Source organism: Melospiza melodia, chromosome 1 (genome assembly GCF_035770615.1).
Source record: "Melospiza melodia melodia isolate bMelMel2 chromosome 1, bMelMel2.pri, whole genome shotgun sequence".
Lineage (NCBI taxonomy): Eukaryota > Metazoa > Chordata > Aves > Passeriformes > Passerellidae > Melospiza > Melospiza melodia.
The window spans coordinates 104,674,691-104,685,957 of NC_086194.1; the positions used below are offsets into that span (position 1 = coordinate 104,674,691).

Below are 11,267 nucleotides of genomic sequence, written 5' to 3' on the forward strand. Positions count from 1 at the left end.
AGTATCCAGCTACTCTTGAAACAACTTGCCCACAAAAAGCACCTCTTGGTTAAGCACTTGTTTAAACTGAACTGAATTTCTGAACTGAATTTCTGAACGTGAATACCTGCTAGGTGTTATATCTTGCAGCACAAGGTATATATGGATCTAGGGAACCAGCTGAGATGGTGAAACTCTCCATAAATAGGCATCAGGATGTTTCCCTAATCAGGCCTGAGCAAACCTGAGTAATGAAAGAGATATTTTTTAAATGGAAGAAGCAGAAAAAAATTTCCTACTTCTCACACTGATATAGTAACCAATACAGTCAAGATATTGACTTGGGAATGGGAAGAAATTCAGCCCAAATGTTGGAGTACAATATAATTAAGGTAATTTGAGAGTAGGAGAAAGCTTGCATACTTCTCAACCTTATTGTAATAAGCAGTGAGGTCAAAAACAAAACCCTCAAGCACGAAGAGCATTGGGCACACAACAAACAACTTTGCTATAAATTACAGTGCATAATCCCAACAGAAGATCTTTACTGGGTCTAAACCCTCTACAGATGTGAAGCTAGGAATACATGTAGGAGCCAAACATTATCTTCAGGTGTATGTTGAATATGTGTGGAATATATCTCATGGTTTGAAAAGTTTGCAGTAGAACTCAGGTAGATTGGAAACTTTGGCATGATTTGAAGTGGGGTTTCTCCTCTTAAGGATTTTATTTCATGCTTACAGAAAGGTGATTTCTCATGGTTTTCAAAAGTGGACTCTTTCATAACAGAAATACTTTATAATGATCTTCACGGTGTAAGTTAGAAAAGGAGAAAAAGAAAGCTGAATCAGTGGCAAACTACATAGGAGACAAAAAATACAAGTTTCTGAAGAGTAAAATTCCATTTTTCTACTAGCAGTTCAGAAAATTTGTTTTGCAAAGAGAGAATTACTCTTATAAAAAGATATTTTGCTTCATAGATTTTAATAAATGTATTACTCTGTGTGTATTTCAGTGCTGACACTCACATCCTGTCAGGGTCCTTTTCAAGAAAACAGCTGCATTATAAACTAGGGTCCAGTTCTGGTCCCAGTGAGGTCAAGGTGCAAGTTGGAGTCAGGCTTGATTTCCTCATGTCTGAACTCTGCAGCGCATGTGCCATAGTTAAAAGTAATTTTTCTTTTTATTGTTAACACATTAATATTTTAATTTTTCTTTATTTCCAGAAAACTGAAGAGAGGTCTGTGGAGGTCTTTTTTTTTTTTTTTTTGGCTTCTCACCTTCCCATACATTGAGGCAATGAGGTAGGGCACCTTTCTATTGTCATGTGTGGACAGACCAAGTGTTAGGAAACAGCAAGAAATAGAAGTATTTCTCCAGGACAGTGAAACACTACCTGATGGTAAGTTTTCAGAAAGCAAGCAGTAACTGACCCTAAGGTTCAGGCTGGACATTGGGAGGAACTTTTCTATTGAAAAGGTGAATAGACATTGGAAGAAACTGCCCTGGGAGGAGGTGGCGTCACTGTCTCTGGAGGCATTTAAGGAAAGACTGGCTGAGGCATTTGGTGCCATGGTCTAGCTGACATGGTAATGTGAGGTCATAGGTTGGGCTCGATGATCTCAGAGGTCTTTTCTAACTTAACTGATTCTGTGATTCTGTAAAATACCTGTCCTTGTGGTCAGATAGCCCTTATATGTGCAGCAGAAAGCACCTTTCATTCAGGTGCACTGGGGAACATGGCCCTCATTATAGCAAGATGCAGGTGCCCAGTTTCACACAAGAATTAAACATTGCTATATAATTTCTTCATCATGTCATGTGAATTCCTGCTGCCTAACTGAGCATGAATATCTCTGGGTAACACTAGTGCCTGTATCATATGATAGGACAGAGAACAAAGGGCATGCAGGAAAGGGAACAAGAGAGAGAAGACTGCACCCGGGATACGAAAGGTAAAAATACTTGATGTGGGCAATATATTATGGAATGTGTATCCATGATCTACATATTGATTAAAAGAAAAATATTTTTAAGTTGTAATGTGTCACGGCAAAGCAAGGATCACATTTAAAGACAAGTCTGCTGGTACAGAGCGGAGCTGATGTGGAGCTGGAAGGCACAGTTAAATCCATGCTGTGACAGACATGGGAATCTTTTCATTTAGCAGATAGCATTCAGACACAGACATACTTCCAGCCTGTGTAAGACGCTGCATCAGCTTATTCAGCATTATTTACACCAAGGAAATAAGTAAATTGACTTCTGTGAAGAGCAAAAATCCCACTCTCCCTTTCTCCTTGAGAAATACAGAAGCCAGTAAAGGTAAGCCAACATGGTAAATCCCATTATTTGTATTACAAGAGTTCCCAGGAACTCTGGTTGTTGACACAAAGTCATTGCATTGGTCTAACATTGGAAAACATTTAATTAGCTTATAGAGCTATTAGTTGATCTCCATTTTACTATGTGCCCCCCATCATAGAATACCCCATAATTGAACTTGCCCTTGAATGCAATCATAGGAAGTCAAGGTGTTCTCAGTTTCTCCGACAGGAGGGTTTTGCAACAGCCAGAGCAACACAGCTTCACACACTCACAGTGTGAGCACTGGAGTCTGCATTGCACAGAACCTTGACTCTGTGACGACACTGGCACTGCTGTATCTGTCCAATCTGTCCCTGCTGTGCATGAGTCCTAAGGACTACTGATAACAACAGGACTGGCTGGGACAACTTGGGTAAGCCGGCCACTAATTGCAGGTAGTCATGGCAGGCAAAGAAAAAGAAATTCTCCTACTTGGTGTACAATCCCTTTCACAGGCTTGTGAAGCTAAATGATAAAGCAATTTAAGTTACTTCTCTTAGCTCAGTTCCTCCCAATTAGAAAACTGTATCAGAATTGCATTCCTCAGGTAGTCTGCAGCCATCTTCTAATTTCCAGCCTAAATATATTCACAGCCAATCTTATTTCCTTCCTGACACCATTTGTCTGTCTGGTCTATTTGTGACTCAGTCCTTATTTATGACTCACCGGTGTGAAAGATAAGATTTGTGGCTTAGTGAGTGGCCTAATTGCCCAAGCAATGATTATATTAGAAATACTCTAAGGGAACATGTAAGTGCTCTTCCTAAAGTCCAGTTAATGAAATATATTTGCATCTAAACAGCCATAAATAAAAATTTTAAAATGCATTTGATCTGTAATTTTCTGGATAAATATTTATGCTGTGTTTGCTAATCACCACAGCAATTTTCATCCTGATCCTCTTGTTCAACATGTGTACAAAGAAAAAGGCAAGGTGGTGTGGATTATATGATGATGCTACCTTTCTCTGTTTCATTAGCCTCCAGCTGTGGGAGTGACCAGCTTTCATGATGTCTGTGCTAGGCTGTGGTTCATGTGAGCTTGGTGGAGCCAGTGGTCTGTGGGCGACTTGGCAGAACAGCTGGAACAAATGGCAAAAGTTATCCTGGTCACCCATCTGAGGGAGCATGTTCTGACTTTTGTTCATCAGCTCTGCCCCAGACTTTGGTTCATCAGCTCTGCCCCAGCCATGAAGATCTGGCTGGAATTTCAGCTGCTTATGGACGTTGGGATAACAGCAACAGTTTTCAAAATGCGCTTAGATCTCAGTTCTGCAGCACACTAATCATGGTTGGATTAAAGGTTTTGCAAGAGCACAATTAAAAGTTCATATAGGCTGCTTGGAGAAGGCTCAGGAGCAGTTATCCATTACTGGTAATTGTTCATTTTATTATTCTTGCAGTAAAATCTAGAGACTTCAGCAACAGACAATCTTCATTGTCCTCAGCAATGTAAAAAGCCGGAACAAATGGCCAATTTTTTTTCACACTTGGTGGAGAATTGGCAAACATTTTCTTGGAAGACATTATTCTTTTCTGATGGCAGTCTATCAAATCCCAGTTTCAGCTCTACTATCCACCATCTATTCCATGAGCGTTACTACGGACTCCATCCTCAGGTAGCACAGATCAAACACAGTGCTGTGTCAGTCACCCAAACTGTGCTGATTTGTGCTGGCTGTGTCACTCCAGCGAGGACAATGACATTACACCCACTGACACCAGCTCAGGATCCGGCCCTCAGATGCTGTCAATGCCATTTAGTACCACTCTTCTCTTTCCCATTCTTCCTCAGTGCAGGAAGATTATTCTGCCTGACTGCAGCCAGGAGCCAGGCACAACTCAGCTCCCTTCCTGCACCCGGCCTCTCCAGCTCATTAGATCCCAGAGGGACAGGGGGTGTGGGAGGGGAGAAGATCCGGCCCTTTAGAGGTGGTTCCATTTATAAATATTGACTTTAATGCTAATTTCATGTAGTTGCTTGTAAAAGTCTTTTAGGCTGAAGCAGAAGGCACACTGCAGATGGCAAGGATATTTTTCACAGTTTTTATGGTGGATAACAATATACTTGACATTTTGCTCATTAAATGTGAGCCCTGGTATGTGAGTAAACATGCTAGGCATCTGTGCTCTAAAATTACCAGTGTGAAAAGCAACAACTCAAATGTTTCAGTCAATAAATGTACAGCACAGAAGCAACATTCAGCAACTTTCTGAATGCTTTATGCAAGGCGAGGACTGAGTTTGCAGTATTACATGGAACACTCTAGAACCAACAAGGAAGAAATAACATATTGCTTTACAGTCCATATTTTTGAGGGAGAGGATTACATCCAAAAATCTCTAAAGTCAACGTAAACACGTGCTAGACTATACCCATCAATTTGTTTTTCTAGGGGAAATAACATGCGCCTTGTCAAGCCGCAGAACTAAAAAAAGAATGGAAAGCAAGGAATGGAGCCGGAACGAGCTGAAAGGGTGGAAGAGAGGGTCCATGGAGGAAAAGGCAGTTTGCCATTGTGAGGAACAGTAGACTGGGACAAGAAGGGGCAGAGGGACAGATGTGTGGTGCAGCGTGAGTGGTTGTGATGATTGATGGACCGTGAGGAGATCAAACAGAACAGGTGCCACAGAACTACCACAGGCACTTTTCTGCTGCCCATTTTTGGGTTTTCACACATTATTAAAGAAAGGAACCGCAGAAAGGATGAAAACTCAGGTGGAAAGAAAACTCAAAGGGTAAGATGGGTATAGGATATTAATCCAGTATACATGCTTTTTGCTTGTCTTTTCAACATTTTGGAGAGACTATCTTGAGACAGCTGCAATTCTGAGTGAACCAAAACACACCTGAGGAAAACAAATTTTAGCTTAGGACATCTTGTGATGTTCACAACTCCCGGGTCTTCCTGAAACCAATGCCATGCAGGCAACTACAGCAAAGTTAAAATTTAAAAAATAAAGGATAGATAGATTGAAGTAAGCAAAAGACTGGTGTCTTGTAGTTTTATTCATGGATTTAGCATGTGTTTTGGCATATTGCTTTTTGAGAAGGCAAACAATTTGTTACTTAAATCTGTATGATGGAAATGGGTATGAAGAAAGTGAGACTTGCCATATGAAATGATGATTTATTTAAAAAAAGACCAGGAGGATTACGATAATGCTGACTTCTTCATTATTCTCCATCTCTCACAGCAGTGTTGGCCTATAAACATGTTTTTTATTTCACAATATAAACAGATGTCATCTCCCTTTTCTCACTCCTTCATCTTCCCTCATGTCTTGCAATTAAATCTACCTTCATCCCAATGTTAAATTCCTATTTTCTTTGACAGCTGCTCTTCAAGTCATTCTCATTTCTCCCTCCCAATAAAATTCCTTGAAACTTTTGTTACCTGCAGGGAGTCAACTCTTTGATATATCAAACCATGATGTAAGAGACACTATCAAAAATAAAAGATTTTAAAATCAACCTGAAATGGGAACTCTGATATGAACTTGGCTACACTATTTCTTACTGTAGTAGAGGGTTCTGACAACTGAAGCAGTGGATAAAACTCCTATTAATGGAAATAGAAATGAGGTTAGATCTGTAATTGACTGAACTAAAAGAGATCGGATGGATTTTTCTCAAAAAGAAGGTAAGTATTCAAAACCTTTCACCTTTAGAGCCATTTAGCCACCCAGTCTAAGAATCCTCATGCTGAAAGCACATTCCTTCCCTTCTTTTTCCAATAGTTACAGGCAATCAAAACTTGAATGGAAACAAAAAGAAACAACAAAATTCTGAATTTGTGACAGAAGAGTTTAAGTGGAAGTCTCACACATTACACTTAGCAAAATCAGAAGAATTACTGAAATCCCAGAATAGGGTAAGTTAATTTGCATAACAAACTGTACACTAGGACATCTTCCTGATATTTGAGAGTTTATCCCTAAAACATCTTCATCTCTCTTCTTAAGTTCTTCATTCTCAGAGGTAAGCCCCAATTCTTTTACATACAACATCAAAGTCGAGAGGGTTAACTGTAGTTACAAAGTGCCCAGAAGTTACTGTCACAGCTAGGTACATAATTTATAGTGGAGAAATTAAATATGCAGGAAGATCCATCTGGTCAGATTATTTCTGAAGGTTTAATATCAGATCTGGTTGAGCAATGGCCACCATGCCATATTAGAAAGCTGTATAGATGTCCACATCAAGGAGTGTGAAGTCCTAGAACCTGGTATCACCTTCTTGAAAGGGGTGTGCAACAAATGGTAATAAATAGGAAAAAAAAAGGATAAGAAGAGCAAATATGTAAAATTGAGATGTTAAATTAAACAGCCCTCAACACTGAACTGAGACTGACTAATTAAACACATTAATTCAGGCATAAATTTTTCTTAGGAGAAATTATGGTAATTTCGGATATTTCTTCATGAAATAGCATGAATTTGCAAGCAGTGGGAAGAGAATCTGAATATTCTACCGAAATCAATCACATTGAAAGAAAACAGTTTTCCTTCCTTGTCCTCATTTGCTTCAGGACCTATCAGGTAGGTCCCTCAGAAATCCTAAATCCTAACTCTCGTAGTTCAGTTATCACACAATTTTGAACTGGGACTAACATGTCTTCTGTTTTGTGTTAGATATGCAGTTCAGGCAGCTAAGCGAGAGAATTTGGGGGATAGAAGAAACCCATAATTGGTCCCCTATTTATAAATACACTACTGCTGTTTCACAAAGGAATCCGTGCTCTTGGAATAGTTCTGGAAGGCAGGAGGTGTTTGGCAAGGTAGGGTTTGATGTGAGGAAGGGTGACAGAATCTAGAATTTGCATACGCTGTTATACATTCCTAGGAATGCTTATAATCAGTTTGTTGTGATGATTGATCTGTTCCACTGCTAAATGCTCTCTGGCCATAAATCATTGAACAGCAGGGAATTAGTAAGATCCCATGGTCAATATTAATACACTCATTAGCTGACACAAGGGCACTCAGAGCATAAGATGCTTATTTTAGACAGATAGCAGTGAGAGGTTTCCAATAATTCCTGACAAGGAAACTTGACATCATGATATAGATTCTCTAATTTAGAAGAAACTGTGATAAGTAAGCTGTGGCATCTTCTCTGTATTTCTTAAAAAAAGATCCTAGATACTTGGCAGAACTGTGGAGGTTTTTTCAGCTATCAAAAAATGGACATGTTACTAACCTGGCTTTCAAATCATAAATCATTAATAATTTCATAAATCAGAAATATGACTCGCATGCCGAAGATCCTGAGAAGCCTCAGCATCAAACTGTCAGTATTGTGGTGTGGTGTGCTGTGACATAACAGCACTTATCCAAATTAGGACCTCTTTGGTGATAAAGCATTTCTGTCTGAGAACTCAGCATCTTGCTCAAGATGCCACATATAATACGCCACCAAATCTCAGCTGATACATGACTGCCATTTACCAGCTTGCAACAAACTCCTGGTACTGTAGATGCCCCCACAAGAGAGCAGACACTTGCTCTGGGTCACGATTTTTGGTGTTAGTTGCAACAATGTTGGAAGAAAGATAATGTGGCATCAAAAGTAAACAGTGCAGTCGTTCAGAGGTTGGCATCCATTCCTGCATGTGGCATGTATATGTTCTTTGTCCACACCACTATCACCCTTCTGAATTGCTAAGGGGAAAAGGTTGTCTCTGGAGGTGTGCCACACAAAACAGATTCAGTTCTGGTTTTAAAAATGCCTTCTTTTTCTCACCACAGATGCTTTTCCATGGCTGCAGTCAGGTGAGGAATATCAGCACATGGTGAGCTTTTGGGAAGCCCAGAGGATGCAAAGAAAGAATGACTGATGTATCTCTCTGGGAATGGTGGGTATCCATCTCACCATAGACTCAGGCAGGTATAAAAATTAGATATGCATCAGTTAGATGAATGTTATAGGTAAGTACAGTCAGTATCTATCATGGGCATTCATTTTCCTCTACATAGAAGGAAAATGTCTTCAGAACTCGTGGACAGAATATCTGGAATTACCAATTCCTTGGTAGTATTTGGTCTTGATAGAAAGTTGACCAAGCACATTATTTTCTAAGTTCTCAAAGAGAGCAGTGCTGCAGGTCTGGTGGCACCCAGCACCTGACTAACTGGGCCTGTGAACATACCAGAGGTGGCACTGGGTCAGACCAAGGCCAGCAGCACGGTGCCCTACCTGGGGGGATGGCCAATACCTAGGTGCTCCTGGGAGAGTGTAGCAGCAGATCAAACACAAAGTGCTATTTCCTTCAGTAGCTCCCTGTTCTTGATGTTTTGTGCCTCAGGGATTCCCTGCATAAGTTATCTTCTTTTAATTTAATGTATTTGCCAATCAGGTTTTGCATCCATACAATTTTTAAGTCTTCACTTATGCTGTGATTAAACTGAGGAGCTGCTTATTATAAGTTGCATAATGTGGTATCTCTGTCTATTTTAAACCTGTTGCCTGCTGTTCTTTTTTGATATCTTCTGATCACTATATCATAGAAGAAATCAGGTATTATCCCCTGTCCACCTGTCCTCTGCTTTGTTACTCATCTCTTGGAAAGAAGGTGGTCTTCATGGGATGGATGTGAGCTTTGTTATATCTCAGCCTCATTCCGGCCTTCCTGTGCTGCTTGAAACATTTTGCACCAGGCTGCCTGTGATGAGAGGAACCTCTTATCTATCTGCACTTTTTCCTCACAGCTACTTCTTAATTTTGCATGCTGTGAGAAGACAATCTTCCTAACGAGATGGAGCCAGAGCAAGCATCCTGGGAAAAGAGAAAAGGGTAGCAAGGAAGAAGAGAGCAAATTTCAGAAATTATGCCAGAAATGGGTAAATCTTAGCAAAAACTTCCTCTTAGGGCCTTTCTATATGGAAAAGGGAAGATGGAGGAAATGCAGCAGCTCCTTTTTCGTAGAAAGAGGCATTTCAAAAACATCAGAGTTTCTCAGGTCCTGACACAGCCTGACTGCTGTTGTACTAAAGAGGGAGTCTGGAATAGTTATCCAGGGAAAACACCACGAGATCTGTGCCATGCAGAGAAACAGGGGACATCCAGGGATGAAAACAAGGGCAAGAGCATCCACAGAGATTCACCTTGAGGTCTGCACCGTGCAAGGACTAACACATTAAAGAAGGATGTGTGTTAAGGCATATCTCTGGATGAATTTGCTGTCTTTATGGAAGTCACCATCACTCAGAGCAGAAAGGAGCCTTTCACTGCAGGACCTGCTGGGTCTACACTAACCCACCTCCATGCCAAAGCAAACATTATTCCTGCAGGCCCCTCTGTGCTACGTGAGGAGTACAGTTTCAAACCTCCCCTGCTCCAACCACTTTGGACACTAAATGTGAAACTGCAGACCAGCTTCTCAGCTGGTTCAGACTGGCTCAGCTCCTTCAAAATCAGAGGAGTTCTACTGTCACCATCTAATTGGGGTTTTGGCCCAGTATTCAGCCTTCAGTTCCTTAAGAAGGCAAGTTGACAATGTTTTTTAATCCATTGCAGATGTTCCTCTCTTTTGCCCTTCTTTTCTCCCCTCTTTCCCTTCCCCTGCTGCAGCCATCTCCCCTGTCTCCTCAGCTACCAGAGCTCACATAGAGGGCATTGTTGGTTACAATTTACAGGGGGTGGAAAGCATTAAATCATGGGTTAGGAAAATAAAGTTCTTACCCTGCAGCAATCAGAGGCGAGCAATACTTCACCACCGAAACACGGCATGTGCAATGGTGCATTTTAACCGGATTCCAGGGCACAGAAATATTTGCAGCTCTCAATCCTAAATTATACTCACATCCAATATCTCGGATTTTCATATCACTCAAACATAAAACTGTCACCATGTACATTTGGGACTTAAATTATGTAGAGATGATATTTTATTGCATAGAATTTGTTTGCATCTCTGTGGAAACCTGGCAGCCATCCCACTGCTGAAGTCCAAAGGGGCAGTGACAATTTAGGAAAAAGCTGAGAAACAATCCAAGAAAACAAGCTACATATACTTCGTTATCTAATTGCTTTTTTTATTTTAATATTGGAGGGAAAAAATTGTGGAAGAAAGCATGATTAAATAAAACCTGACCTTGAGTAATTTGAACGATAGACCAAGCAGCACACAGTATATTTTCACAGGAATTGACCTTCACCCTGTTTAGGTTCCTGTTTGGGGTAGAATTAACTCATGTACAGGATTGCATAAGCTACCTGTAAGTGGTAGAACTTCAGTCTAGGGGAAAAAACCTAGTTGTCACTCCTGTGCAGCCATGGATCAGGTAAAGAAGGTAAGTGTGATGCCCTGGGATTTTGGTATGCAGGAAAAGGGCTGCAGAAGCTTAGGACTTGACTATGATTTTTCCTCCTATGCACTGTGGAAGTGTGTGTTCCTGCATGTACAGTCACAGTATCTCCTTAGCCCACTTGGTTTGGAAGGAGTGGTGCTGACACCAAGAGATAAAGTGAAAGGTGGTGGGAACAGGTCCTTTCTGACAATTCCAGGTGTCACAGCAGCAACAAAAAGAAGATGTGAGCTCAAACACCTTTCTCTTGGAATAAAGGACAGGTAGAGAATAATGAATTGCAACCCCCAAATGTGACCTCACCTCCATGAGCAGCACAGCTATTTTCTTGCACATGGCAGAATCCAGTTGATGAAAGTGTTCTCCAGCCATCCAGAGGGCAAGCCTGATGCCTGTGCCTAGGAAATGTGTGCTGGTACCACGTGGCTTTCCCTGCTATATTCTATCTGGGCTGGCATATCATGTCCAGTGTGAAATTTGGTGGGAAATGACTCTGCATGAAGGGTCTTGTGTTTTGCTTGTTGAGGTGTGTCTATGTGTGTCTTAAACTCTGGGAGGGAGAAAAATAATTAAATAATTTAAAAAAAAGCCCCACGAAGGAAAATAGTGCAT

At 40.8% G+C, this 11,267-nt stretch overlaps 1 long non-coding RNA gene across 2 annotated transcripts; it reads left to right on the top strand.

Annotated features, from left to right (window-relative positions):
• The first annotated feature begins 1,879 nt into the window (after positions 1–1,879).
• Positions 1,880–11,061, top strand: LOC134421904 (uncharacterized). 2 transcript variants are annotated; one of them, XR_010028698.1, is made up of 6 exons: positions 1,889–1,934; positions 2,147–2,304; positions 3,326–6,220; positions 6,779–6,887; positions 6,981–7,126; positions 8,097–11,061. It is a non-coding gene; the product is annotated as an uncharacterized LOC134421904 (long non-coding RNA). The 2 variants fall into 2 exon arrangements; XR_010028699.1 differs by lacking the exon at positions 2,147–2,304 and having other exon boundaries at positions 1,880–1,934.
• Positions 11,062–11,267: the final 206 nt, after the last annotated feature.